The sequence below is a fragment of the Protopterus annectens genome, chromosome 1.part0 (genome assembly GCF_019279795.1).
Source record: "Protopterus annectens isolate FY-2018-M chromosome 1.part0, PAN1.0, whole genome shotgun sequence".
Lineage (NCBI taxonomy): Eukaryota > Metazoa > Chordata > Ceratodontiformes > Protopteridae > Protopterus > Protopterus annectens.
In genome coordinates, this window is record NC_056725.1 from 597,809,656 (window position 1) to 597,834,600 (window position 24,945).

General features: G+C 38.8%; 1 protein-coding gene across 1 annotated transcript in view; it reads left to right on the forward strand.

Annotated features, from left to right (window-relative positions):
* The first annotated feature begins 7,797 nt into the window (after positions 1 to 7,797).
* Positions 7,798 to 24,945, forward strand: part of MRPL57 (mitochondrial ribosomal protein L57) — a 119,844-nt gene continuing 102,696 nt past the window's right edge. Inside the window, 1 exon segment of the mRNA XM_044061680.1 lies at positions 7,798 to 7,997. The gene's annotated coding sequence lies outside the window, so the exon portion shown is untranslated.

Here is a 24,945-nt window from a genome sequence, read left to right on the forward strand (position 1 = left end):
AGCCTTATAGGTTCATAGGTTTATACTAGGCTATCTGCCCCAAGGCATTTATAAGCCTAGCCCGAATTGTTGTGGCTTACGCCACCCCTTATATGAAAAAATACTGTACCCAGTAGTTTGTTGTGCCTCTGTCCAGCAGTGACACAGAGATGATTCCCGGGGTAAACCTACGATCTCCCATCCACAGGTCAAGATTTCTCTTGAACAGAGCCAGCGAGGTGCTCTGCCACACATGGACTGGGACTCTATTCCACAGCATAGGGAGTCTCTGAGTGATAAATCTATCCCTCCAGCACATCCTATTTATATCTGTGCTAAGGTTTAAGTCGCTTGCTCTAGTGGTTTTGGTGGATTTGGATTTTTTGAGGTGGAGCATGTCCATTAATTCCGGGTTGGACATGGCCTTGTATGTCAGGCACATGTCACCTCTGAGCAGACGGTATGCGACTGAATAGAGCTGGAGTTTCTTCAATCTGGCAGCATATGACAGATTTTGGAGTCCCTTTATCCTTTTGGTGAGAAACTTTTGGGGTCTCTCCAATTGCTGCAGATGTCGGGCGAGATACATCCCGAATGGGGCATTGTACTCGATCATTGGTATGATAAGTGAAGAGTACAGGGGAACAATGTCCTCACTAGATCTGGATGTGAATCCCTTCATGATCAGGTGGGCAATGTAGAAGGTCTTTCTAACCACTTTAGCAACGTGAGTGTCAAAAGAAAGGCCACTGTCAACCTGGGTCCCCAGGTCCCTGATAACCTCTTCTGTGCTTAGTGGATTGCCACCTATATGGTAGCTTGGGGTTACCTTGTTTTTCCCGAAGGGTATGACTATACATTTTTGGCGTTTAACTTCAGGCCATGGCTCTGGCACCAGCTATCTGTTTCCGTGAGTCCCTTCTGAAGGATATCCGTGTCCGATGCACTTTCCACTATGGCGCCCAGTTTGCAGTCGTCTGCAAACTTTGTCAGCCAAAGACCTCCCATGTTGGCCTGTACTTCTGAGAAGTAGATGCCGAACAATAGGGGCCAAGGACCGAGCCCTGTGGGACACCACTTGTGACCGGCTTGGAGTCTGACATAGCGCCAGCAACTCTAACCCTGTGGGTTCTGTCCTTAAGCCAGTTTGCAACCCATCTTGTGACATATGGGTTTACATTTAAGCTGGTAAGTTTTTTACAATACCCGAGTGGGGTATTGTGTCGAAAGCCTTTGCAAGGTCAAGGTAGGCTGTATGGACTGCCTTTCCCTCATCAATGGCCTTGGTGACTGTTTCGAAGAAGTCGACCAAGTTCAAAAGGCATGATCTTCCCTTGACGAAGCCAAACTGGGTCGGGTCCAATGTCTGCAAGTCCCCTATATCTTTGTTTATGAGCTCCATTATGATCCTCTCCATAGCTTTGCAGACTAGACTTGTTAAGCTTATGGGGCGGTAATTACCAGGGTCCGTAGAGGCACCACCTTTGTGGAGTGGGACCACAATTGCCATACGCCACTCCTTGGGCACGTATCCTGTGGTAAGGCTGAGATTAAACAGCTGCCTTATGTGCGGGTTTAATTCCTCATGTAGCTCGTGTAGCACACAGCCGGGGACACCATCCAGTCCCATTGATGCTGTGTTTTTAGCTTTAGAGAGAGCAGCTTTCACCTGCGCATTTGAGATGTCTGGGAGGCTACACTCCGCTGGGATAGTTATCTCTCCTTTAGGGGGGGGGGGTGAAGTTTGCACTGAACCTGTCTGCCAGTATGTTGGCAATGTCTGTGGGTTCAGTGATTTTTGTATCATTTTGGACTAATTCTGAGCATATCTGGGAGTTTCCACTCAGGTTCCTAACATAGCTGAAAAAGGCCTTATGATTGTCCTTTGAATCCATGGCAATTTTTCTCTCAAAATTGGCCTTAGTTGATTTTATGAGTGCTCGTATTTTTTACTAATAATGATCAGGGGTGACTTCCCTTTTATGGATTTTGTTCTATCATGTAATAGCTTTCTCCTCTTATTGTAAAGTTTGTTAATGGCTTTGGTCCACCAGACTGGACGTTTGCCCTTTGTGGAAAGAGTCTTGGTTTTATTTGGGATTGCCTGATCCATGCAGTCCTGGAGGTGTTCATAGAAGGCATTTGTAAGGGCTTCCGCAGCTTGGGTTGTGGTTTCCACGGTCTCAGGGGCCTTGAAGGATACCACACCAGTCTTGAGTAGTGTGAAGTTTGCTTTAGAGAAGTTCTTCACTGTGGTCTTTTTTGTTTGGGGTGGGGGCGGGATGTGGACTTCCACTGAGATTAGTTTATGATCAGATCTCACCAATGAGGGATATACTTCCGGTGTGGAGCATTTTGTCCCCATGTATCTTATCTACAAGGCCATGGAGTGTATTATCATGGAACTTATAAACAAAGACATTGGCAACCTTCAAACACTGGACCCCACCCAGTTTGGGTTTGTGAAGTGCCGATCTTGTCTCCTGAACCTGAATGACTTCTTCGAATTAGTCTCCAGAGCCATGGACAAGGGCAAGGTGGTTCACACAGCCTATCTAGACCTTGCCAAGGCCTTTGACACCATCCCCCACTCTGGAATCATAGATAAACTTACTAAGCTGGGCATTAATCCCTACATCACCTCAATGGGTTGCTAACTGGCTTACTGATAGAACCCACACTGTAAAAGTAGCCAACTCCAAATCCAGCTCCAGACAAGTGACAAGTGGAGTACCTCAGGGTTCAGTCCTGGGACAACTCTTGTTTGTCATCTACTTCTCTGAAGTACAGGCCAACACTAAGGGACTCTGGCTAACAAAGTTCGCAGATGACTGCAAACTAGAAGCCATTATTGAATCCCAAATGATGTGGATACTCTACAAAAGGGCCTTACAGAAACAGATGCTTGGTGCCAGAGCCATGGGCTCAAGCTCAATGCCAAGAAATGTATAGTTATCCCCTTTGGGAAAAAAACATGTACCCGTAAATTACCATATAGGTGGCAGTACACTAAACACCGAAAGTGTGATAAGAGACTTAGGGACACAGGTGGACAGTGGTCTCACCTTCGATAACCACATCGCCACAACAGTCAGGAAATCCTTCTATGTGGCACACCTCATCACTAAGAGCTTTTTATCCAGAAAAAAAGGAGGTCATTGTCCCACTGTACTCATCCATCATTTGACCCATTATAGAATACAATGCCCCGTTTGGTATGTACCTCTCAAAACATCTGCAACAACTGGAAAGGCCGCAGAAATACATCACTAAAAGAATCACAGGCCTAAAGCAGATGCTGTACGCTGACCACCTTAAAAAACTCCAGCTATATCGTCTACACAGAGGCAATCTCTGCTTAACATACAAGGCCATGTCAAACACAGAGCTGTTGGACATGCTACACTTAAAGAAATCCCAATCCCTCAGAGCCACACACTTCAGGGATCTAAACCTTGTCATCACAATAAACAAAACATGCTGGAGGGATAGGTTCCTGACCCAGAGGCTCCCCAGACTCTGGAATAGATTGCCCATACATGTCAAGCAGAGTGCCTCTTTGGCCCTCTTCAAAAGGAACCTTGACGATTGGATGGGAGAAAGGAAATTCACCCTGGGGATCATGTTAGTCGCCCTGCTAGACAGGGGTCTAGGGAAGTAAATAGTGTGGGAAGAAATAGCCAGGGAATTGTTATGGCTAGGCTTGTATAGGCCCTAGGGCTGACAGCCTAGTACCAACCTATGAACCTAAAGCTAAGAACAACAGGACTATTAGAGGCCAACTATTCAGAAAATGTTCTTTCCAGAAGTCCAGCTATGATAAATCGAGGAGATTTCTTCATCCGTTGAAAGAAGGAGAGACAGTGAGGATACAAATAGGGAAAGATTTTGACCAGATTGGTCAAGTAACAGGTATATGTACTGAGCCGAGATCCTACTTCATAGAATCTGAGGGTGTGGAGTACAGGAGAGATCGCAGACATTATCTTCCTGTATCAGAATCGATATCACAGCATTGTTCTTGGGATACAGACTGTAAACCTCAGAGCAAACCAGACAATGTTCCTGTTGCAGAACATGTCTTGACTTCTACTTCCATTCTTCACGATGTTCCTAAAGTTGAACATTCAGCACAGATAGTCTCAATTGCTAGACCCAATTCTAATTTTTATGTCACACGATTTGTTTGTATTTCCAGACCTAGAGTGAAATACACAGCAACCTGGACATAAATGTTTATATGTATTTAGTTCTGTATAATTGCATGACAAAGAATTATTTGTATTCATTGCATGTCAATTAATGTTGTCAACGTTGCGTGACTTATTTCTCAAATTGGGAGGAGGTAGAATAGAGAGTGTGTGCAGCATCTTTAAGAAGCATTTCAAGGTTGGCACATGCATATATATAGCAAGCACGTGGTAGCTTCAGTGCCATTTTGAGACTACAGCCAAAGAGTGAGCATGTATGAGTGTAATAACTAGTTTGTTTATAAGTTTATCCAAGTTAAAGTTATCAAGCCTCAATCCTGAAGTGTTTGTACATAATAAAGCTGCTTCAACAGAACCTACAAAGACTCATCTATTTTATCCTGACTAGATGAGCAACAGAACCCAAGTGTCTGTAGTTATCTGATACTACAGAGGAAAGGTGAAGGCCTAGACTTGGAAACACTTTACAGGATTGTCAGGGTTGGGAAGGAAAAGTACACGAAGGGGCATGCAGTCCGTCTATTTTTTTAGATTGTGTTTGGTTATGGGAGGACCCTCCTTTCTTCTTTGAAACTCCGTTATTGTTGTTTGAAATTTTGTTTGCCTATGCCTTGCTGAGAATACTTATTCTGTTTCCTGGAAAGGGACCCTAAAACCAAAGAAAAGTTTCTACTGTACTTTTGGCAAGGAGGGTTAAAAAAGCTGGGTAAACCCTTGAATTCAACATTTTCTCTTTCCTCCAACCTTCTAAGGATTTCAGCAGAGGATGGATCAAATAGTTAATTTTTTCAATCCAGAAGAACATTCAGGATCTCAGCTTTGACATGTAAATTCTGAAAAAAAATATCCAGGCAAATCTTATCACTAACCTGGTGGCTGCTGCTGTAGAAACAGAATCAGCAGTGTTATAAGTGATTGATATTAATTAATTCAGAGATGCCTTAGTCTCTCAAAAAGGGAAGTTAGCAATTAAGTTTGTCATACTGACAAATAAATCCAGCAGAAGTTTAGACATGTGAGCCTGAAAATTCACTATTCTGAAGGGTAAAGCGGACCTATTAAGGTTTTTCCTAAACTGTCAGAAGGAATAAGGCTACCTAGCTTAAGGAGTTTGGCAGAAATTGATTTTGACAGATACTGTAGAATCTGGGTTCAGAAAAAAGTAATGCACGAGACCCGAGCAAAAAAATATAATTTATCAGACTTTCTGGAAGCAGGTTACTGACTGTCAGGCAAATACTGGCTGCAAAGAAAGCATCTTCTACATCTGGTAACACAGGAGGAACAGCTGAAAATTGACAATCCATGTTACAAATCACATCTTTATAAGAATGTCAAAGGAAGCCAACACGTGAACCTGGCAATTCAAAATTCTGAAGGATAAAGTCAACCTATTAAGGCTTTTCCAAGATTGTCAGAAGGAATAAGGTAGCTGCTATAAGTAGTTTGACAAAAGTTGTTTTTGATACAGAAATTACTGTAGGATCTGTCCTGTGGTTAGAAAAAAGGAATGTGGGGGACTGGGGCACAAAAAATAATTTATCAGACTTTCTGGGAGGAGGTGGTAGACCATCAGGCAGAGTCTGGCTGCAAAGAAAACACCCTCTAAGTATGACAACACAGGAGAAACAGCTGCAGGCTGACAAAAATCCACTTGTTACAAATCACAGTATCTTTACTACAATTCTGACATTTCTTTTGTTTTCTCTGAAACACATCCTTCATTCTGACAACATCACCACAAAAATACATTTCAGCAAGGGAATCTGAAGCATAGCTTTCCTCAGAGTGAGATTTCCCATACTGTGGAGTGAGAATTTCACAAATGTAGTCTAAACCCTGTCTCTTAGATTGGGATCAGAATCTGAAAGAGTGGAAAATCATTTTTTTAATGAGGGGAAGACTCAGCATGTAAAGATTGAAAGGCTTTAAAAAACACTTTAGCAAAACCCAGCCGATCCTCAGTACCTGCTTTAGGAGAAAATGATATCTAACCTTATTTTTCCTTTTTCTGGGAGACTCCCGAGACAAAGTGTGGCTTGAATATCAACAGGACAGATTTATGTCCCAGAGACTCTCCATTCTGTGGAATAGACTCCCTCTCCACGTCAAGCAGAGTACCTCATTAACCCTTTTTAAGTGCAACCTGGAGAACAGAAAATACATCCCTGGGATTCCACCACACAGGCTTTGGGTGCTGACTTGTCAGAACATGGAGTAAATTCTTGGCTAGGTTTGTAAGGGCCTCACGGCCAATAGCCTAGTAACTTCCTATGATCCTATGAAGGAGAGTCCTTTCCCCAGGAATGAATCTCCACAGACTGGCTTAACGAAGAAGCATCACACAGTCCTTTCCCTGATGCCAACAGGAGAAGTTGTCTCTTACCCAGCAATGGTAGCTGTACAGCCACAGAGGATGTACCTGGTTTCCAGTTGTTAGTACCTTCCTAAGGAGAAGCACCAGTGAACTAAGAGAAAGAGATGAAAGCCATTAAACAACAGATGGCTACAGCAGTCATCCATCAGTGGCCGAGGAGAGGGGGAAGCCAGAGTTAACACCACAGACCTCCAGGATAATTTTTCTCGTCTTGCTGCTCAGGAAGGGAGTAATCAAGTTACTGGAACCCAGGTCCCAGTCCTTGCTGCAAAAGGTGGCTGAAAAGGGGTTGGCGGATTTTTGAAGAGTTGGTCTTATCTCCTGACAGAAAAGTTAAGTTCTAAGGTAAAACGTTTCAGTGACAACCACCTAACAGCAGTTTTTGACAGAAAATTAACACTTTTCCTCACACAATTTGATAAATAACAAAGGATTCAGGACAATCTGTCTACCAAAAAAATTGCCTGACAAGCATTAGATGTTGCTGAATCAACCTGACAGGAAAAATAAATTCGAAAGTAAACATTTTTAATGACAACAACAAATCCAACCCCAAGGTAACTTTTCTCATAAAAAAAACAATATTTAGAAGACATTTCCGCTCAGGGAACCACGACCAAAAAATGACAGATTTGAGGTAATTTTTGTGACAACCAATAAAGTCGCGATTTATATCTTTTAGCAACTATGTTTGACAGAAAAGAACATCTTTTATTCACATAAAATGATGACGTTGAAGGGATTCACCAATGGGGTACTAGATATCTAGCCTTTTTCTTGCATATCAGAAAATATATAATCACCTTCTCTTATTCTGCCGACATCTCAAGTTAATATAACAACTTTAAAAATATCATTGATTCAGCTGACAGCTTTGCTCCGTACATGATCTAGCACACAGGCATGGTCTTAAATGTTGAGGGTTACGCAGTTTTGCATCGGATCTATACTTTTCTTATCTGTAACTAATCGTTGTATTTCCCCACTCTAATAAGCGCGGAGCATGGTATCCGGTAGTATACAGAAGCACTTAAGCAGTGCTCTGTGTTTGCTACCCCAGTTGTGAATGCAAATACGCATGTGACTCTCTATTCTTATTTTGTTAATAGATACAATTACATTACCAATATGCTAACGCTTTGCTTGCTCTACTACTAAACTCCCCAATTCTTTTTATCGCGAGTCTTTCCAGCGGCGCAAGATATTTACGTAGCCATAATCAATCGAATGGTTTTCAAGGTTGGCGCATGTAGTTCAGTGCGTACATTTGACGGCATTGCTGTCACTGTGCCTTACCTTTTGGTTGTAGGTTTGAATACTAAACGTGTTATTTACGTTTTTTTTTTTTTTTTGCTTTCGGATCTATAGATGTGACTGTATTCCTGAGGATATTGACTCCTGTGACAACAAGAAAATAACTGGTCATTTAGGTTAGTTTTAAAGTTATTTGCCGTATTAGTGCCAGTTAGAAAAGGACATTTCAGTACACGTTTTAGTAAGTATGCTGCTAAACTCAGAAAACATTTTAGAGATCTGTGGTAGACGTTTGTACTCCGGTCAACCACTTTTGAGCAGATCCAGTTTACGGAGAAAACGGAAGAGCAAAGCAAAACTGAGAGCAAAAATCTATTTCCTTGACCACGGCAAAAGATGCAGTTAACAGCGTTCCAAAAATTAAAAAGCGTTGCATGTACATACCAACAAAAGATACTCCATATATTTTAACTGTCCAGAATTTCGCAGAATATCAATATTTATGGTTCATATTTCTTGTATGTTCATCGTAAAATGTGTGGTCATCTTCCAATTTTTCGACAACCGATGTCAGTAAATAATAAGCATTTGAGTTTTGGTCTTCATAACCCTCAGAAAATACATGCTAATACAAAACATGTTCTAGCAAATTTCCAAGTTTATAAGAGTAATATTTAAAAGATGTCCCTGATTTCGGGACTTTGTTAATCCATTTTTTTTGGCTTTGTCCAGAATTCTTGCGCTGAGAGGTATGACACAATCTGCTTTGCACAAGCACAGTCTGAGTATTGCAGAGAAGCGTAGCTCTCAACTAAATAGGGGCACATCCAGAAATAATCAGGGACACTTTTTAAAATATTAGTACTGCTAACTTGATATGCTAGCAGAATAAGGTAATGTGAATTGGTATACATTTTCTGAAGTAAAATAAGTGTATAACTTTAACTATTGCCATTATTTAAAAAAGTGTAACTCGCCACCATGTCTCAAAAAAGTCACCAGTTTTAGGACGAAGTAAAATTTGTCTGAAAGTCAGGGACAGTTGAGAGGTATGTTGAGAGAAGAATTATGCACACTGTTGAAATATTATGATAGTTTACAGCATGAAAAGTAGAAGTGGGTAGTAGAGGAGTGCAAGTAAATTAAGAAAACATAACGATTAAGAATTAAGTGTTGCAGAAACACGTGAAGTTCTTAGTAAGGTAAATTTGTCAGTAAGCACAAAGTATTAAGGCTATGAGGTGTTAACAGACTTTTTCCTGTAGTTCTAGGTTTGATTCTTTCAGCCACAGTTTGCTTATTTTGTAGTTTTGAGCAATGCATTTAACCAGGTAGTGCTCTAGGGTTTATTGAGAAATTGGGCTAGTTTCCACAATGTGATTGAACTGCATACATGTTTAGTAACTACTTGTTAATTGTTAGTGATAGGCTCTGTAGTTATTGTTCAGAGCCTAGTAGGTCTTTAGTCTGTTTTGAAGTAGTGTATGGTACAGATATTGTGTGTCAGGGGGTATGTTTTGTATAGTGCAGATGCAGTATGTGAGGCTGTACTTGTTATAGAAAGATACTGAGATGTGGTTCTGTTGCGTTATTTGAAGATTTGGTTATTGTTTGTTGGTAGGCTGAAATAGGACTTTCAGTGCCTCCTGGGCAGTGGTTACTCCTACCAGATGGGTTTAGCTCACTTGTGTAGGTCTGCATTTCAAAAGGAGAGAAATCAGTTACATCACCTGGTTAAATTAGAAACTTTTTCAAAGCTTTTGGGTGTGTATAGGAGTGCATGTTTGTGCCTGTGTGAAACCGCTCCTGTAAATATATCCCTAAAACTCACAGTTAATTTCAAATGAGTGTTTCACATTGTTGAAAGTTTTACTAAAATCTAGTAACAGTAGCTTTGCAGATTCAGATACATGATGTGGCCTAAAGCTATGTTGGGTCTTTTATCTGTGTTGTTTGATACTGTCCTACTAATGCCTGCCAGACTGCTTGCATCACACCCAACATCAACCCTTCATTTTACTGGTGGTGAGTCCACCCAATAGTTTTATGCCACAGTTTTACTGGTCACTTGGATGGGCTAGCCACCTTGAGCTCACTGGAAGACACCATTTTAAGCCTTGTCTATAGGTTCATGTGCTAGCAACCACTAGGGCCTTTTTAAGCCTAGCCATACACTTCAAAGCTCTGAGTTTTGTTACCCTTGATAAGTGTAAGCAGGAGTTTGAAAGATGAAACATTTACAAGTAGGGGCTTAGGAAATGAACCATTTGGAGGCTGCCTGTGTCCATTAGAGGCATAGGTGTCAGACCAGGCTAAATTTCCCATTCCCCATCCAGTTGTCCAATTTTCACATTAATTGGGTTAGGGAGGAACCCTTACTTCAGCTGGATGGGGATCCTGTTCCAGAGAAGGGATAGTCTCTAGGATACATACCTGTCTCTTCAGCAGGTGCTGTTTATGTCACAGGCAATATTTAAGTCTTTTGAATGGCTAATTCTGTTGCTGTTTGTTTTGTGGATTTGTAAGAGGTCCATCAGGGTGGGGCCAGACATAGAACTCCCCTCAACAGCCTGCAGGACACAGAATAGAGGGATAGGGCTTTGAGATGGTCTGCATAGGGCATATTATTTATAACCTGTATTCTTTGATGAGGACCTGTGGACGTTCCAATTGTTGGATCTGCCTGGTTGGGTACATACCAAATTGGGGGATTGTAAAGGTCTGATGAATGCTGAATATAGTGAAACAATGACCTCCTCGGACCTAGATACCATATTTTTATTTGTAGGTTACACAACATAGAATGAGTTTCTCCCAACTGTGGACTCATCATGGTCAAAAGCCAGATTACTGTCTACGTGTGTCTCCATGTCCCTGACTACTGGTTTGACTCTTAGGGGTAAGTGGTCAATATGGTAGTTACCAGGGAGTTTATGACTTCCCGAAGGATACTGTTACGCATTTCTTGACATTCAGTTTTAGTCCATGGCTTTGACATAAGCTATTTGTCTGTTAGCCTGTCCTAGAGAACATTAGTGTCAGTGGGGATTCTTTGACTGCTTCTAATTTGCAATTGTCTGTAAATTTAAACGAAACACAAAGACTATGTGCAAAGAAAGCCCAAACAAAAGCTGGCTCAGGTGGATCCATGGTAAAACTACAATTTATTGAACTTTAATAAACAGAAAATAAAAAAAAATTAGCGCATTTGTTCACTTCCAATGAACAACTTCAGATAATCCTATACGTTTGCCCTGTTTAAATACACTCAAAAGCAATCGCATTGGTCAATCCATACACACCCCTTCCTTAAAGCAGCACATTCCTTTTATCCAACATTCACTATACAAAAATATCTAAAACATAAGTATAGCATATAAAGTACATGACACCAATATAAGAACACACAACCACAGACCTGCAAATCAAAATAGATGCTAAAAAGGGCAATAGAAATACGCAAGTGTTTATAAATACTTAAATGTTTAAAGTTTTATGATGTTAAATATTTAAGCCTCCAGCAACTGATATTCCCAGACGGTCTTCCATCCAAGTACTAACCAGTCCCGACCCTGCTTAGCTTCCAAGATGAAAAGAGAACAAGTGCAGTCAGGTTAGTCTGGTTGCTAGTTACATAAAGTACATAAACATATACATGTAACTTGTAAACTTCTTTAGGTCATGGTATATAAGTAAGTATAAACAAGTTAAAATAAAAAGTAAATAATAAAATTATTCCCTTTATTGGTTCAGTTCTTTAAGCTTTAAAATACAAGCAACATAAATATATTCATTGAGCCCAAGCCATCTACTAGCATCCAATTCCATTTGCCATGACCTTTCCTTCTTCAGTAGTAGGCTACTAGGTTCACCCCTATAGCTTCAGCTGGATGTGGATGCTATTCCAGGGAAGGGATAGTCTCTGGGGTACATATCTGTCTCCTCAGCAGGTGCTGGGCTGGTCAGTAACTAAATACTTAAAGTGGTGTCCTGGAAAATCACAAACATGTTTATGAAGGGTATTTTTCATAATGCATTTTTTGATATTATACTCATGTTCGTAAATACATTCTTTCACTGTACGGTCTGTGTTCCTCACATAAAAACAGGGGCAAACTTATCATTGATCCAAATGGACTACCCCCTTAGATTTACAATTAAAATTTCCAAGTATCTTAAATTGGTTACCAAGAACCATAAAGTCTTTCCCTTCCTTGACACATTTACAAAAATGGCACCTGACACATTTACAAAAATGGCACCTACCAAATTTGTTCACACCCTTGTAAAATTTAGTTTTACTTGCAGCATATTCCTTCCTTTCTAAAATACATTTCAAATGCTCCCATCTGCGAGGTTGTTCCCCTATTTTAACTCTGAATAAATTACTCTTCATTAAAATGTCCCAGTTCTTATTAAGAATTCAGTCCAAGGTCTGGATTCCACTAAAATATGTTGTAATAAAACTGGTTTCTTAACTATTCTCAGCACTACTCACTCCTTCAGCAATACCCTCCCCACGCATATGAGGTGATGGAAGTAGTCCCATACTACTAGATTCAATATTTTGAAGCGATACTATTCCATTTCTGTCCGCTTCTAGGATAGGTTTAAAATGCCCACATCCCCTCTTACTAATAACTTCAGTTACTAATTTGTTTAAGATCTCCCTGGGATAGCCTCTACTCTCAAACATCCCCACCGTTGTATGACATTCTGCCAAAAAATCATCCTTTAACAATACCATTCTAGCTGCTTGGGCTAACTGCCCTTTGACCATGGCTCTTTTTTGATGGTGGTGGGAACTAGAGAAATGTAAAAAAAAAAAAAAAAAAAAACTATTATAGCAGGTACTTTTCCAGTGGATTCGAGAAACATACCTCTTGTTACAGGTATCCTTAACTAATAGAACATCTAAATAAGCTATTTTGTCTTGGTCCATTTCATGGTTAAACCCCAAAATTCAGTTGCATTATTAAAACAAGATAAATAATTATCCACTTCCTTCTTGATACCCTTTTAGATGATACAAATATCACCTATAAAACCAGGTATATAACCGGAAAGAATTATAAAACTGGGACCCAACCAATAACTTGTGCTCCCATTGTACCATTACAGTATTCACTAAAGCTGCACCCCAAAGGGAGCCCATTGTCACTTCTTTCTTTTGTAAGTAATTATTCTGAAGGGCAATGAAATTATTTTTTAATACCCGCTCCAGTAGGTCTTCTATTAAAATAACCTGTTCTTTGGGGTACCCGTTTAGCTTCTAATAATCACATACTGTCTACCTTACATAAAAAAATCCCAGGAATCTACAAATTCTTACCTCGTCCACCAAATATTGCTTCAATTTAGTATCAAAATGCTTTTTATTTGACCACTGAGGATGTGGATTCCTGGAGGTTTTGATGAAGCACACTGCTAAAGAAATTGAGAAAACTGATTTGGAGCTTACAGTTTTAGATAAGAGTCTTACATAGGAGGATAGTTATGGAACTTATAAATATGAACATTGCTGCATTTGTAGTAGTATTGAGGCCCACATGAATTAGTTACATGCTGGTAAAATATGGAAATTAAACAGAGACATTAATGACTATGCAAGTGGACTTTCATATCCTAAAAATACTCCCCCACCCCAGCCCCCCATTGTTAAGCCTGGGATTTTAAATGGTTTGGTAATAGTGCACATAACAAAATTAATGAAAACCACTATCAAGTGAACCCAACTGTGGACCATGGCTGGTGGTAGCAGTGAATTTAGAGGTGAGGGGCATGTGAAGGAATTAGTTGTTGACTTTTCCAGTGAACCCCCATCCCCACCCCTACCACCCCATCCTCCTTTGCCTAGGAGATCTGAAAGAATTAGAGACAAAAGGAATGGTGGGGGGGTTGACCTACAAGAGTAGGAGCAGGGTTTTCATGCATCCCCAGGGTTGAACCCATGGAGGTTACAAGCTGTGGCCCAGCCCTCATTTCAATACCAGCAGTGGGAGGCTGTTGGCAACGCAGGAATTAATGGACTTACAGAAAGCCAAGTTTAATAAGGATAATGGAAATGAGACTAAAGCCTTGATTGTTGTTTTTAATGATGAAAAAGATTTTAAAGTATTTAACTATTCTAGTGTGGAAATTGATGGTGTGGTTGCTAATGTGTTATCTAGGGTCATGACGTTTGTGCCCTCAAAGCCTAATGTTGCTACCATTTTAACTGATTTTAAGTTATTTCTCAAAGTTGCATTTTAAGGTTAAGTTTGAGAATGGTATTAAACAACGGAAGGAATTTAGTATTGAGTGTACAAATAATCCGCACTTACATCTGTTACTCTTAACTTATGAAAAGGTTTTTGAACTCGATTTTGTGGTGTGGCTTTCACATCTACTGTAATGGCACAATGGGAACATAAGTGTTTGGATGGGTCCCAGTTGTATAATTCCTTCTAGTTATATACCAGGTTTTTGGATGATATTTGTGTCATCTGGAATGGTACCAAGGAGGATTTTGATAATTTTGTATCTTTTATTAATAAAACTGAATTTTTGAGGTTTTACCATGAAATGCACCAAGAGAAAATAGCTTATTTAGATGTTCTATTAGTTAAGGATACCTGTGACGAGGTATATGTCCTGAATCCAGAAAAGTACCTACTCAATTTTTTTTTCTCTAGTTCCCACCACCACCATCAAAAAAGAGCCATGGTCAAAGGGCAGTTAGTCTGAGCAGCTAGAGTGGTTTGTTAAAGATTTTTTTTTGGTGGAATGTCATACAGTGGTGGGGGTGTTTGAAAGTGGAGGTGATCTCAATGAGATCTTAAACAAATTATTAACTGAAGTTATTCGTAAGAGGAAACATGGGCATTTTAAATCTATCCTAGGAGCGGATATAAATGGAGTGGTATCTCCTCCACATTTTGAATCTAGTAGTATGGGATTACTTCCATCACCTGGTGCAGGTGTGGAGTGCATTACTGAAGAAGGGGTGAGTAGTGCTTAGAATAGTTACAAAACCAGTTTCATTTTAACATATTTTAGTGGAATCCAGACCTTGAAATGGATTCTTAATAAGAACTGGGACATTTTAATGGAGAGTAATTTATTCTGAGTTAAAATAGGGGAACAGCCTGTTGTGGTTTATCACAGAGGGAAACATTTGAAATGTATTTTGGAAAGGAAGGAATATGCTGCAAGTAAAAATAAATTTTAGAGGGGCATGAACAAATGTGGTAGGTGTCATTTTTGTAAATGTGTCAAGGAAGGGAAAGACTTTACGGTCTGTGGTAATCAATTTAAGATTCTTGGGAATTTTAATTGTGAATCTAAGGGGGCAGTCTTTTTGGCTGAATGTGAAGTGTGCCCCTGGTTTTATGTGGGGAAGATGGTCTGTAAAGTGAGAACGCATTTATGTGCATGAGTATAATATCAAAAAAATGCATTATAACAAATGTCCTTGTTGAGCATGTTTGTGATTTTCCAGGATACCATTTTAGGTATTTAGTTATTGACCAGGTCAGTTTAGGCTACAGGGGTGGACCTAGTACTGAACTGATAAAGGGAATCATTTTATTTATTTAATTTTTATTTTAACTAGTTTATACTTATATTTATTATTTATGTATCACAACCTTAAGAAGTATGTGGGTTATATATGTACATGTGTATGTATTTTATGCAACTAGTATCCATAATAATCTGACTATACTTACTTCTTTTCATCTTGGAAGCTAAGCATGGTCGGGGCTGGTTAGTACTTGGATGGGGTACCATCTGGAAATAGTTGCTGTAGGCTTAAGTATTTAACAACATTAAATTTTAAACATTTAGGTATTTCTATTGCCCTTTTTATCGAGCATTTTGATTTCCAGGCCTGTTATTAGACATGAGTTGTGTGTTCCTGTATTGATGTTATGTATTTTATATACTGTACTTGTATTTTAGATATTTTTGTATGATGAATATTGGATAAAAGGAATGCACTGCTTTTTGTAGGGTCTATATTATAAACTCTAACGCTTACCTTATCGAATCCCTAAACGTTGACCCGTCCTCATCGAACCGCATAAACACTGAACGCCCTAAACCGTGAAATTCAAAACGTTGAACTATCGTACTTGTCCCACCCCACCGCCTGCTACATACTACCTCCACAAACTAAATAAACCACATACATACACTAACCAAACCCTACTTCTAACCCTAAACTAAACTCTACTTCTAAGCCTACACTAAATCTTACGTATACCACCATGTATGGACTTAACTTAACCCGCACCCTAACACTAACGTCTGTAGCTATCGCACACTTACCTTAAAAAGCTAAACCCAAACAAACTAAATAATCCACACACATACACTTAACAAAACCCTACACTAAACCTAACATACATTACCATCTATGCAAATAATCCACACACATACACTTAACAAAACCCTACACTAAATCTAACATACATTACCATCTATGCACTTACCTTAGCCCGCACCCTAACCCTAAGGTCCGTAACTATCGCTCACTTGCCTTACTGAGCTATACCGCAGAAGGCCAACCATGACAATTCGACATTTCCGGTTTCACTCTTCTGGATGTTAGATGTTTTCACGGTTCGATGAGGACTGGTTGATGTTTAGGGATTCGATAAGGTAAGCGTTCGACTTTCCAATATAGATCCTCTTCGGAAGGGGGTGTGTATTTAAACAGGGCAAGCATGTATAGGATTATCTAATGAAATTCATAAGAAGTGAAGGAAAGCACTATTTTTTTATTTTTTGTTTAAAGTTCAATAAATTGTAGTTTTACTGTGGATCCCCCTGAGCCAGCTTTTGTTTGCAAATTTGGTAAGCTAGAGACCTTTGACTTTTTGGCCATGACTTCAGGGACATAAATGCCAAAAAAGGAGCAGTCCCACAACCGATCCCCGAGGGACTCCACTTGTGACAGGCCTCTTTGTAGAGGTGGACTCCCCATTTCTAACTTCCTGAGTCCTGTATGTGAGCCAGCTACCACCAGCTATCCACCAGGTGACATAAGGGTTTATATATTAATCTCTTGAGTTTATCAGCAATGCCATAATGGAATATTGTGTCATATGCCTTGACCAGGTCAAGGTAGACAGTGCGAACTGTTTTGCACTCATCCATCTCTTTGCTGACCTTCTCACAGAAGTCCACCAGGTTGAGTAGGTGTGACCTGCCCTTGACAACCAGATTGGGTTGAGTCCAGTGTTTGGAGATTTCCCAAGTCATAATTGATAATTTCCATGATTATTCTTTCCATGGTTTTGCATATGAGACCAGTGAGACTTATGGGCCCGTAAATTCCAGGGTCTGTAGATGGTCCACCTTTGTGCAGAGGGTTGAATGTTGCTGATCTCCATTTATGAGGCATGAAGCCTATTTGGAGGCTATAGTGTAAATAGCAATTCTATAGGTCCTGATAGGTCAAGTTTTATCAACGAACCAAAAACTGAAAAGATAACATTACTCAAACCAAGTTCCACTGACAAAAAAGTAAAGCTGCTGTCCTGGCACAGGTTCCCTAAGATTCCGAATACATTATGCTTGTCACACTAAAACCAGTTATAGCGTAATAGTAAACACAAAAAGCCAAAGGCTAAAATAATTTTGTGTGTGGCACATTAGGGGCAAGCTCTGAGGGGGGTTCTGACTTTAATTTGAACTCTAAGTTTAATGTGAAGATTAACAGTCACCCTTTAAAGAGTAAGATTTTGTCTAATGGCGAGTCGTCTAAAAAACAGCATATAAGCAACACTCAAAGTCTACAAATTCTAATGACACTAATAAGAACAGTTAGTTTTTGACTGTTGGCACAGAGGGGAATCTGTTCAAAAATATTACTGATAAGCAATATGAGTTCAATTTGGGCAATACAGATTTTAGTAATGCAACGACTGAAGATGGTATTGGAGAACATTCTTTAAAAGGGTGAATCCAACGTATAGGAAATGTATTAGAAAAGATTAAAACACTGCATATAGAAAACAATTATTTACGCAAATGTCTTGAATTAAACATTGTCCCCCAGGGACTGTGTATTTTTAAATTTTCTTTTGTGTTGGTGTATAGTGATTTTAATGTGATTTAATGTATCAGAACTTTGTGCAACTGTTCAGTTGCCACAGATGTGAATTAATGGAAAAAATAATAAAGTTTAATGAGATTGGACTAACTTAACACAAGAGATAGACAGATTACATAATGTGATTATTATTTTTGATCACTGGGAAAGTTTTTGTACTAAAACACGGTCTGATTTAGGTAAGAAAAGTAGTAAAATACTTGAGAGAAAGTGTGAGAAACTAAATAGAGATATCAGACAATATGAAAGCAATGAAGCCTACCCGTTGAAAGTTTTAGATGTTCAAAAAAATCCCAGGTGTAATTTTGGAGGGAAAATAAGAGATACTGTGGTTAAACAATTACCCAACACAGCAGTTCATGGTGTGCAGGATTTTCACTATCCTTACCCCCCACAGAGGCAGAAAGAATGGAGAGGCGATTTCAGGAACCCAGCGCAAGAGAAATTCAAAGGGAAAAACAAATCCATCCATCAAACAAGGGAGATTTAACTATAGTTAATACTAGAAACGGGTTTAGTATTTATAATTACACCAACCAGCATATTGCCGACTAACATTTTTCCTTGTTTCAAAAAGGTTTACATTTTTTTTTCCTCAGAAAAACATGGCCATAGTCGACACCATTTCTGAATTAAAATTGTTCATGAGGAAACTAAATTTAACTATACATTTCAAGGATAAACGAGATGTAAACACGAATACTCTTGGGGAGAAGTTCGTTAAAAAGAACAGTACTTTAAACCCCCGGTTATATCCAACCGTAAATGTTATGGAGAAAATGATATCCGAGGAAATTTACCAGCTTAAAAAAACGTAAAAAAGTTCGAATGTAAAGGAAACGGGAAGGAAACTTTTTTAAACTTTATGTAATGACAGGTCTATATGTATTATGAAAACAGATAAGGGAGGAGGTGTCTTTCTGTTTAACACCATTAATTATAATAGGGCTATGTGTGATTTATTATTAGAGGCCACCACCTATGTATCTGTCTCTGTCAATGAAATACACATTGGCTACTATATGGTAGACTCCCTCTTAGAGGAATATTTGATAGAACAAAGAATTACAGGAGATACTTACAATTTTATTAAAGTTCACCACCCAGTGGTCCCCATTATTTTTGGAATCCCCAAAGTCCATACATCTGTTACAAACCCACCATTTAGACCAATTGTGGCAGCAAGGAGGTCCAAGACTTACCCCATTGGGGTGGCCATAGATGGGTGGCTTAAGCCTGTATTTCAGAACATTGGCCATTTAATCAAGGACTCTCGGGACTTTCTGGGGTGGTTGAAACAAGAATTATGGTCTGAAGATTTAATTTTTTTGACAATGGCACCTGAAGAATTATAATAATTTTTCTGGTAATAAAATATCCATTTTGGTAGAATTGATGTGTTTGGTATTAGATTATAATTTTATTTTCTTTGAGGGAGAATTTTATAAGCAAATTAAAGGTGTATCCATGGGGGCTTCCTGTGCCCCAAGTTATGCTAACTTGGTGATGTTTGACTGTGAAACCAACACAGTGTTCACCTCAGAATATTGGAAATATATCCATTTTTACGGTAGGCTTTTGGATGATATCTTTATTTTGTGGAAAAGCCCATCTTTGCTTATTACTAAATTTGTGAACTTTTTAAATAGTTCCTCTAAGTTTGTAAAATTTACCTTTAAATTTGATGTCAGTTAAATTAATTATTTAGATACAATTATTTCAGATATGGGTCAAGGCTTCAAATCTAACATTATAGGAAGCTCACATTTAGTAATATGTACTTAGATTATAGGAGTTGCCATCAGTACAAACAGAAGAAAAGTGTATGGAAAGAACAATATATTCGGGCAGGAAGAGTGACCTCACACTTTGAAGAACTTCCCCGTGAACTTGATAAAATTGGTGACGTTTTTAGTTAGAGGATCCCCCCCACCAAACATGATTAAGGATATTAGAAGTTGTGTGGAAAAATAATGGGGCAATAGATATAAACCCCTTTTAGGGGCAGGCATGGTAAAGGAGAGAATATCCAGTAATGGAAAGTGTTAGGAAAGGACAATGGTGGGAAAATATTAAACACAAGCCAATGACATAACTAAGATCATAAGGAGAAACTGGAAAGTGCAAAAAACGAACCCTGACATTTACCAGCTGTTAGGCCTGGAGCCTTTATTTTCATTTAAAACTGGGAGAAATATAAAAGAAAGTGTTGAAGCAGGTATTGAAAAGATCCCTTGTTCGGGGGGGGGGGGTGGAATTCAGGGACTATTAAATGTGGTGGCTGTCCGCAGTGTATTCATATATTGGAGAATAAATTTATAATATTAGACAGTTATTCCAAACAGAGATTGGCTATTGTGAGGGGTAACTGTGCAACTAAGTATATGATTTATTTGGCCAAGTGCAATGGATGTTCGGCTTTCTATGTAGGGAAAACCGAATGGAACTTTAGAAGAAGAAGAATATATGAGCTTGTATACAACGTAAGTAAGTGTATTGAGAATACTGCACTTTACAAATGTATTAAAAAGTTTCCTTCCGATAAAAAATTTCTTTTTGGGATTTTAGAAAAAGTGTTACCCAACCCAAGAGGTGGTGATATGAAACGTCTGTTAGATTCTAAAGAGGTGAAGTGGCAAATTAAATTTAATGCTTGCCAATTCCCAGGAATAAATGAATCCATTTATGTTTTCCCTTTGTTAGCATTAAGGGTCAACAGTATGTGATATTCTTTATGGAGTATACTTTTTATGTACTATATTTTTACTAGGATGTTTTATATTCACTTTTATTTTATGAGCTGGAAGACTCTTGTGTGGATTTTTGCATGTTCTTTAAAGTCAGCACAATGGCTATAAACAGAAAAAGGAAAGAAGCTGTGATGGAGATGTTACATTTTTATTTGTTAATTGATTGATTTCAGCTTATTGGCAGCTGTATTTAATACCAGATTTGTTCATTGTTTGATTCTGATGAAGTCCAAGTTATGGACGAAAGCGCTTAATCGTTGGTCTTACTGTTAATAAAACATGACATAAATTATTTTAGCCTTTGGCTTTTTGTGTTTACTATTGCGCTATAATTGGTTTTAGTGTGGCGAGCATAAAGTATTCGGAGTCTTAGGGAACCTGTGTCAGGACAGCAGAGTTACTTTTTTTATCAATAGGTCATGTTTCATGTTATTTAGATGGCATACTAGAATATTGTCTGGGCTCTCCGTTGCAGTGTTCTTGTGTGATGGAGCATTGAGGACCTGTTCCCTGGTGAAAGTTGGGGGAGTTAGATTTAATGCTGTTTCCTGAAGGGACTTTGGGGGGGGGGGGTAAAGTTAAATCTGAATTTGTCTGCCAGTAAATTTGATATATTTTCCTAGGTGGCTCCATTAACAATGAGTTCTACACACAATTGTTTATTGCCTTTGAGGTTAATGACATAGCTAAAGACTGCCTTATGGTTGTCCTGGCCTTGGAGGCCAAATTTACCACAAATTTGGTTTTGACAGACTTTATTTGCCCTCCTAGTTGTTTGGTTTGATGAGGGTACTTTTATTCTGCTAGGTGCTACACCTCCTAACATGGGATAGTCTTGGTACAGATTTTTCACCCCTTTATGCTTACTACAGTTGTGTGATTGTTATATGATTAGTTAACAGTAGAGCTGAGAGGGTGGAGGCCAGTGAATATGATTTTCTTAGACTTTAGTAAGGCCTTATTTGTAGCTGGGCACAGAAGATTAAGGAGAAAAAAAGAAAATAAGGTGAATTCTTTAAAGTACGTCAGAAACTGGTTATAGAGGTGAAATTGAGGGTGCTGGATGGGGATGAACTCAGAAGAGAGGAGCTGACCAGTAGATCACTTCAGCAGTCATTTCTGAGTACATTTCTCTCTAGTACATTCATGGCAAATGTCACTGATGGGATTTAGAAAATGATTACACTTTCCACAGATGTCACCAAGATTTGGACATCTGTGGAAAATGTGTGGAAATGTGTGGGATTAAAAGGATTTAGTGAGGCTGAGTATCTGGACATCCGTGGTGTTGACTAACTGGACAGAGTTGTTGATGGGACGTGGGTCACAGTGCAAGTAAATGCAAAGTTTTGTTGTTTGGTTGCAGTAATTCTAAAGTACAACATAACATAGATTTATTTATTCACTTTATTTATGCTGACTGGGTTAGCCCTCCTGGCCTTGAGGACAAAAGCTGCCAAGAATGCATTAGTAAAGGAAAAATAAAACTTCATTCAAAGTAATTATTGGAAATTATGCCAGTATTGAAGAAGATATAATACATTTAATTATATTCAGAATTAAAACGACATACAGTTTGAACATAGATGATTCTAACATAATTTGTGATTGTAAGATATTAATTATACTCAGAACTACATGTGTATTGAGTAAGGAATGATTATATTATAATGACAGTAAGTACAAAACCTAGGACATTTTAAATAATATAGTTCTATGAAGAATGTTGAATAGTTAGTCATCTTGCAGATTATAGCAGCATATAAACTAAAGAGAAGACTGCTATAGTGGGAATACAGTCAGGTTGGTTATCAGGTATTTAGGGTGTACTGTGCATATGAGTGTTCTGGAGGGTGCATTAGATAGATGGGGTAGCAAGCAGCCTTTAACTGTAAATATTCTGATAGCTCTGTATAGTCTGATGGCTGTTACGTGTATCATATACCAGACTATATAACTAGATTCTTGGTAGTTCCACACCTGAGACATGGGGTAATCTTTTGCTGAAATAATTTGCTGACCATTTTTCAACATAGCCAGAGAATCAAGTTTTCTCACATCAGATGGAAGACCTTTCCATTTTGTTGCAAAGTAATGGCAAGGTATTCGTCAACGCTAACATTTGAAGGAGACTTTCATATTTTGAGGATGTATTGGAGAAGCCACCATTCTTACATTATCTTTGCCATTCTAATAAGTCAGATAGGTGTGGACACTGATTTCTGTAGGGTAGCTTATGTATGACTTGTGCCTGTGTGTATTGGATCCTAGATTGTAAGACACGAGTATTCAAGCTTCAACATAGCTCTCAACCTCTTAGAGCAAGAAATCTGGACAAAGCCAAAAATAATGGGGAGACAAAGGCCCCAAAAATAGGAGCAGTTTTTAAATATTACTCTTTCAAACTTAAAAAATTGATAGAATAAACCGGTTTTGCATTGGCACGAATTCTCCGAATGGTAGGAAGTCTGAATCTCAAATGTTTGTCATTTATTTTCTGACTTCAGACTTGGCAATTATTTGCGAGAAAACCACAATTTTATGAGTAACAGGACGAAAATATGAGGCAAAAATCTGGACATCTGGGAAAGTCTGTACAGTTGAGAGGCATGGTCAATTGCTGTTTAGTGGTAGGCTGAAGTATACAACCACGGAATTAATTTAGTTATTTGTATGTCATGACCAATTAATTTAGATTTATTTGTTTAATTTCCTCCCATTGCTACTGTTCCATATAATAGTTTGGGTAGCAGTAGAGCTTCTGCTACTGATTGCTTAGTGGTGGCTGACAGATAAGCTCTGGTTTGTAGATTCCTCTGCTTTTCCATTTGCTTTCATTTATAGTAGACTGTACATCTGTTTTTATGTTTCCTGATGTCTACTTGTTCAGTCTGACTTGATGTTGACTTTGTCCCCATGGAAGTAAGTTGCAGCTTTACGTCCTTGGGGATTCTACTGAAAAAATATTCTTGTGTTTCCGTTTGCTGATGTTGATTATTCTTGATCCACCTATTTATGGGAATGAAGCTCATTTGTAACTCGGCCAAAAACCACATCAGGAGCAGACGTTTAAGGGTGAAGTCATTCATGTACTGTAGTGACAGCACTCCTCTGGTATAGTTATGCATATTATTTGTGAATATTGAGGACAGTCGTGGTCCAAGTATAGATTCTTGAGGCACTCTCTATGGTTAATGTTTTATTGGGAGATGTTTGCCAGGATATGGCTTGTGTATGCTCACATAGGTAACTTCTGAATTATTTTGACAACATCCTAGGTCATTCAGGTAGGGTTTGATCAGCTAGGCTGAAGGTCTTGGAAAGTTCCAAAAATGTAGCAGCTGTCTGCAGTCACTTTGCCACAAAATGTGGGGATGTGGCTTTTCAATGTCACACTTGCTATGACTTTCTGCAAACCCTTGCTGATGGTGAATAAGTTATTCACTGTTAGGTAATTTGTCAGTTGGAGATGAGTTATAATTTCAAGGAATTTTGGCAGTGAACTAAGATACCAATGGTTCTTTAATTTTTCAATCTTTTGGGATTCTTCACCTTTGTTTAATATTATTTTGTCCTTTTTCATATATTTGGCACACAAAGTTTTTGAGTCTGTTTTTATAATTATTGCTAATGACCTTGCAATGAAAGGAGTAGTAATCCTTCGGAAGCCTAGAGGAGGATTGTCAGTGGATGATGAGCTGCAATATTTTAAATTTGCTAGGAACCTAAAAAAAGTAATGCTGCTGTTACTGAAACAGAATATCACTGATTAGTGGTTGTGCTATCAGTCGGTGGTGGTGGTAATGGAAAGTCAGGGTCTGTTGTTAAGTGGTCAGTAATTGTATAGTAGTAGTGTCTGAATAGATTTACCATAGTACTGTGAAAGTTCACTTCGAATGAGTCATCCGTGATAGTATTCTGTTTGCCAGAAAGGTCTTTATACCATTCCAAAAGTCTGCTAGATTTTGGATGTACTTGTCTTGGTGTAGTAATGCTTCTTAGCTTGCCTATGTGGCAGCTATTGAGGAAGAAAAGACACACACGGTTTATTATCACCAACTGAAGTGAGTTACCAGGCATAAAGAGAGAGAAACCAGTTTCAACATCCATGAAAAGTTTTGGGTAAATTTATGTGATGCCAAAGTTGTAATTCCATTTCATAGGGCTTTGGAGTAACTGCATCTGGAATACTGTCCTCAGAAAATTCAGTAAACTAAGCTAACTTTGTAGTATAGGGAGATGGATCCCTGACTGCATCCCACGTGTCCTGAGTTC